Source organism: Eurosta solidaginis, chromosome 3, assembly GCF_040869045.1.
Source record: "Eurosta solidaginis isolate ZX-2024a chromosome 3, ASM4086904v1, whole genome shotgun sequence".
NCBI classification, from domain to species: domain Eukaryota; kingdom Metazoa; phylum Arthropoda; class Insecta; order Diptera; family Tephritidae; genus Eurosta; species Eurosta solidaginis.
Genome location: NC_090321.1, coordinates 156937988 through 156944713, shown reverse-complemented (window position 1 = coordinate 156944713; position 6726 = coordinate 156937988). Strand labels below are relative to the sequence as shown.

At 35.8% G+C, this 6726-nt stretch overlaps 1 long non-coding RNA gene across 1 annotated transcript; it reads right to left on the bottom strand.

The window, feature by feature from the left end:
• Positions 1–5643: 5643 nt before the first annotated feature.
• On the bottom strand, positions 5644–6496 carry LOC137246711 (uncharacterized). Its single transcript, XR_010951660.1, has 4 exons — positions 6408–6496; positions 6036–6342; positions 5838–5960; positions 5644–5762 (listed from the first exon to the last, which is right to left on the bottom strand). It is a non-coding gene; the product is annotated as an uncharacterized lncRNA (long non-coding RNA).
• Positions 6497–6726: the final 230 nt, after the last annotated feature.

The following is a 6726-nucleotide window of genomic DNA, read 5'->3' as shown; positions in this document are numbered from 1 at the left end:
GCATGCTCACCAAAATGTAGATCCTGATCAAACGTCATACCCAAGATTTTGGGGTGTAAGACAGTCGATAGCGTAATGCCATTGACGTGGATGTTCAAAATGGTCGACATTTGGGACGTCCATATTGTAAATAAAAAAAAACTGGAGAGATCAGGAGATAGCCGTTTATGTTGTTGCAAAGCTCATCGATCTGGGGGCCTGGCTCTGTCGCCATTATTGTGCAGTCATCGGGGTAGGAAACGATAGTAACTCCTTCTGGTGGCGAAGGCAACTTTGATATGTAGAAGTTAAACAAAAATGGAGAGAGGACACCATATAATTGTCGTTCCACTTTTTAAGACTTGGGGGAAGGGTATACCCTTCCAGGTCTTGCAGTAACGTGCCATGGTTGACCGTGTCGAGTACTGTTCTATGGTTATGGTTTTGATTTAAACCGCAATTTATCTGGGTGCTAATAGCCTTTGGCGCAGTGGTTGTGCGATGAAGATTTCTAAAGCCATACTGATGACAGGCTAGTTTCAAATTTGCTTTGAAAAAGGGGAGCAAAATGGCTTCAAGTGTATTGGCTACTGGCAATAGGAGAGATATCGGACGATAAGAATCTCCTATATTAGCTGGTTTCCCAGGCTTTAATAGCGGAACCACCACCAATTTTCGGGGATGACGAAGGTGAAAAGGGACAAGATGAAGACATGTGCTAGATAATTAAATCCCTCTTTGCCTCGGCTATTACGCTAGGGTATTACTATGAAAGTTTTATCATTGTTGCAGGCAAAAGTTATGTGGATGCATTTAGCCCAACAACTACAGCATCTCGTAAGAATATATAATTTAAAACGTTTAGAATATTTTTGTTTATCTTTTTATACTCAGTTGAGCAGAGCTCACAGAGTATATTAACTTTGATTGGATAACGGTTGGTTGTACAGGTATAAAGGAGGATAGATATAGACTTCCATATATCAAAATCATCAGTATCGAAAAAAAATTTGATTGAGCCATGTCCGTCCGTCCCTCCGTCCGTCTGTCCGTTAACACGATAACTTGAGTACTTGGCACTCATCTTAGATCGCTATTTAAAATGAACGATATCGGACTATAACCACGCCCACTTTTTCGATATCGAAAATTTAGAAAAACCAAAAAAATGCGATAATTCATGCGATGAAACTTGGTAGGTGGGTAAATTTTGAGGTTGGGTTGAACTTATGACACAGAATAGAAAATTAGTAAAATTTTGGACAATGGGCGTGGCACCGCCCACTTTCAAAAGAAGGTAATTTCAAAGTTTTGCAAGCTGTAATTTGGCAGTCATTGAAGATATCATGATGAAATTTGGCATACACGTTACTACTATTACTATATATGTGCTAAATAAAAATTAGAAAAATCGGATGAAGGTCATGCCCACTTAAAAAATTTGTTTTTTTAAAAGTCAAATTTTAACAAAAAATTGAATATCTTTACTGTATATAAGTAAATTATGTCAACATTCAACTCTAGTAATGATATGGTGAAACAAAATACAAAAATAAAAGAAAATTTCAAAATGGGCGTGGCTTCGCCCTTTTTCATTTAGTTTGTCTAGAATACTTTTAATGCCATAAGTCGAACAAAAATTTACCAATCCTTCTGAAATTTTCCATCGGTTCATTTTCCTACATGGTTATTTTCCCTTATGTTGTCAACATAGCTCTCAACTGTGTATGTAATGTTCGGTTACACCCGAACTTAACCTTCCTTACTTGTTGATTTTGTATAGGACAAGTGAAGCTTTATAAAAGATGGAATTATGCGGTCAAAAAATGCGATTTTATGAAAAAGTACCAAACTGCATAATTCCGGAGTATTCTTTCGATTTTAATGTTGCAATCATTGAGCGTATTAACTTATTCATTCCGTATGCTTGGAACATTCTTTTCCATTAAAATGTTTGTGGAATCGCTGTTCATATTTGGAATATTCGTAAAGGGCTCGTTCGTAAACCAGAATATAGTTTCTTTGTAGTATACACTGTCAAACATTTTGCTTTTTGAATAGAGTAAAAGCAGATGACCTGATAAACACGCCTACGTGAATAGCCAGATTATTTTAATAATTTAATAATTTTTCTTTTTTATTTCAGATTTATTTCGGTGGAACTTCCATTTATTACAATTAAATATCTTAGTGTTTTAACAAAATCTAAACATATAATTGTAAAGTTAGTCGTACTAATAATAATGCAATATGTTTTAATGAAAATGAATATAAAGAATAATTAAATTGGTATCAAAAGCAAATAACACAAATAAATAACTTTTTAATGGTATTTTGGAATCGAAAACAATTTATATTCAGCTTTCTTTTAGAAATTTTATTTATAAGCTTTAAAGCAACGAGCCGTTTTGATTATTTTACGCTTACCTGTAAACGATTTGGAAACAAAAAATCAAATTTTTTAAAACTTTTTGAGACAACTTTTTAAATACTCACATTACGTTTACTCTGCTCGCTTTCCAACTTTCCTTCCAATGGTATGGCTATTGTAAATTTTTTATACATAAAAATCTCGAGGGACGATATATATTTTGATTATTTTACGCTTAGCTCTAAACGATTTGGAAACAAAAAATCAAAGTTTTGAAAACTTTTTGAGAAAACTTTTTAAATACTCACATTACGTTTACTCTGCTCGCTTTCCAACTTTCCTTCCAATGGTATGGCTATTGTAAATTTTTTATACATAAAAATCTCGAGGGACGATATATATTTTGATTATTTTACGCTTAGCTCTAAACGATTTGGAAACAAAAAATCAAAGTTTTGAAAACTTTTTGAGAAAACTTTTTAAATACTCACATTACGTTTACTCTGCTCGCTTTCCAACTTTCCTTCCAATGGTATGGCTATTGTAAATTTTTTATACATAAAAATCTCGAGGGACGATATATATTTTGATAATTTTACGCTTAGCTGTAAACGATTTGGAAACAAAAAATCAAAGTTTTGAAAACTTTTTGAGAAAAATTTTGAAATACTCACAATACGTTTACTCTGCTCGCTTTCCAACTTTCCTTCCAACGGTATGGTTATTGCAAATTTTTTATACTTAAAAATCTCGAAGGACGATATATATTCAGCATGAAATCTGAAACTTAAAATGTACTACGGTGTTGGGTGGTGCTTGTGTATAAAAAACGTCCGCGCTAATATTTAGATGATGTGGCTGCTGTAATAAAGAAAATATTTAAAAAATATATATTCATATACAATTACAAATAATTATGGTTGGTGTAAATAGCTATTCTTCACCTTATAATTTAATTTTGAGGAATTTTTTGAACCCCATCAACCTTTGTTTAGCCTTTTGGACCTTTAAGCGTTTGTTAAGGCTACGGATACGAAAGTGAATGCGGCATTTGAAGAATAGCCGTTTCACGTTTTCGGGTACTTGGACCTGCGCGCTACTGTCTACTAAACGCTTATGTAGATTTTTGCAATTAGAAATTTCTAATGCGTTAATATTGTTAAATATTTTCTCCATTGTTTTCACGCCCTGTAGGAGACTTGCATTCGGCTTTTTTAAAAATCCTTTGCTTGTTTGGTCTATAAACCCGAACGAAGGTCCAAAATCGCGAAGTTCTTCCAAATTTAGCTTTTTAATCATATAGCCAGCGATGTATGACAAAGCGTCCTCTTGCAAAATACCGCAGTCATCTACGTCGCCGATAGTGTTCAATATTTCTTGCGATGCAGGCATGCTTTCATCTATACCATCACAGTTTTCTTTATCGCAGCCAGTATTACCACCTACAGTGCTTCCATGCGCGATAGTTGTCACGCTTTGACTTACGGTACTGCTCCTTGAATTTAAAGGTTTCGAAGGAGTCGATGCTTGTAGGGGCACGAGCCATTGAGTCGAATCCTTTGAAACATTTCCTGTTCCTCGCAAGGACTCGGTATTTCGAGCTGAAAAATAAGGATCGCGTAAATTTTATTATTGGTATGTTATATTTTAGATTTTACCCAAAATATATTTTCGAAGCCTATATTGAAATTCCTTTGGAGTCGGGTGATCGTTTAAACCACCTTTGCTACGCATAGCACCAAAGAAATTTTCAAGAACATCTTGATTTAGCCGGTACGTCAATATATATTCCACATTTGAATTTTGTGTAAGGTCGTTATATAAACCTACCAACGCTCTATTGGTAATTAATATTCCCTTCTGAAATAGTTCTAGGGTCGTTCTTCCGGGCAGAATGGGCGACGACATGAAATCGTTCATGCGATTAAGCACCTCCATTTGATTTGAAAGATTCCTTCCGAAAGGTTCCTGATGATTTAAAACCAATTGTGAGAAACTAAAATTAAATTGTGTAGAACGAATGCTACCTTTCCCGGATAATTAAACGTTTCAAGTTTGAAATTTAAAACATCAAACCAGTCATTAATAAGCTGAATGAAATCAGCAGTTTCGATAAGTCAAACCCTACCGAATAACATCGTCGGATGGCATTGGCAACCGTGTTTGAAAACAACTGGGCTGCTGTTTTCACTTTTTGTCGTGCTGAAACGATAAGCACATAGTACGTATTAATTGGAATTTAGAGTATTTACAGCCGCAATAAGTAGGAATATAAAAATTTTGCTGTAGGTTTTCACATTATATTTTATGCTTCATGCAATAATCTGCAACTAAATTTAAAACAGTAAGTACCCACCTGGTCCTTGTACAGAAAGGTGTTCGTGCGATATTTTGTAAGCTATCGACACGTCTGAGCCGGAAGTGTGATTCAGCAAATCGCAAATTGTTCTTGTGCCTAGGCGATGTCCATACCATATTATATCGTCATCTATATAATGGTTTAGCACCAGCTTTAAAAGATGTGGGGCATCTGAGAAGACATAGACCTTCGAAGTCTCGTCCGACGGGTGTTGAAACCAAGGCTTATCTGAAAAGAAGGAAAAAATATTTTACCATCGTTCACATTGCATAATTTAAAAACCAAGAAAGTTATTAAGTGCTATTTTACCTGGGCTTATCTTTAGCTGGTTATAAAGGGAGCGATTTGTGGATCCCAGATCACAAACAACAGCTACCACTGTGACGTTTATGTCCTTTAACGACACAATAATGGAAAACAATATATCCTTCGTCATTTTTGTATCGAAAGCATAAAATACAGGCTGCTTCCATGACTTAAGCAACCCTCGCGCCATCACCACTTGCACCATCTTCGCTGGCTGTCGAGCTTGGTTTCTTGGCTCATCATACTCATACGCCTCTGCGACTTTCATCTCGTCGAAAGAGAGAACACACATTTTGTCACTCTCAGTGAGTTCAGACATGTGTGCCAACGCATCGAATGATGGAGCCAGAAGACCCTCGCTCATATCGGTCTTTCGAGACCAACGCTGTAGAGTGGTGACGTGGGGAAGTGGAAACCCCTTATCATAAAGGTGGTGATAAGCTCTCGGTCCAGCCGCATTTAGGCATATCGCACTCGAGATGTCCTTCCAGTCCCAAAAGACCCTACGATCTATGTTTAAATTATAAAATTACTCTCACAATCAATAAAAAAAATAAAATCTTTAACATACCTGGACAAACCATCTTCTGTATTTGACCTTCCGTGAATATTTTTCTGAAATTATCGAGCACAAGGTTGGATTTGTCAAGCTCACGACGCAATTCTTTGTTGACTTCCTTTAGTTGTTTTATCTGTTTTTTTAATATCCTAATTTCGGGATCCATTAACGCCTCGAAAATTATACAGCTGCAAGAATATTTTAAAATATTAAAAGATATTGCATTAAACTTTAATTCACAATTCCTTTTTACAGCTACTTACTGGGTTTGGGTTTCAGCGTCCGTTACAAGCTCTCTTGCTGTTTGCGTTTGGACATCTTTACTTGCTGTAGCCAAAGAAGTGTCCTCAGTACATACAAAGTCCATTTTGGAAAACTGCCCCGAACTAGTTAAAAAACATATTTAGTGTATAATTGCATATTTGTATGCATTTCAACTAGAAAGTAACAGGGCAACTTACTCGTTTTGTAATGGATCGCAGTGTAAAGCTTCAGTTTCTGGCGTACAAACAGTGCTTGTATCATTTGCCAAAGGCCGAAATGGTATTGCTTTTGGCAGTAATCTTGCCTTCCTTCCACCACAAATCATGTCCGCGCGCGAAAAATGTTCTGCGCAAATGAAATCTTTCCTTCGTAGGTACATTTGGCAGCTGCTTTCCCACAACAAACGTTTTTGGTCGTCGGCAGGCACCTGGAAGAACGGCCCAGTCCCTCGTTCAATTTTTTTTAAGCAAATAACGCACTTTCCCATTTTAAACAAGTTTTATACTATTTTTTACGTAAATATGCACTCGTTTTATTAACAAACACCGAAAGCTTTAAATATAACTTACCAATTATTTGTAAACACTCAAATGTAAACAATACAAATTTTGAATTCGCCTTGAGTTTGACATAATACAATATTTTGCAAAAAAAAAAGTTCCATACGCTGACGCGGTGCTGCCACCTGGTATGGATTCGCCTTGCATTGCATACTTCGTATGCAATTATGTGTTAAAGCTATGCTTGGTACGGCGGTTTTCAAAGAAACTTTGGTTTTGTTGCTGTTTTTGTTCTATTTATAGAACTACAACGAATTAACCAATTTTGTCTGTTTGTATGATTTAATCGGGGATTGCCCGTATTGCTTTTTTAAATGTATGAAAACAT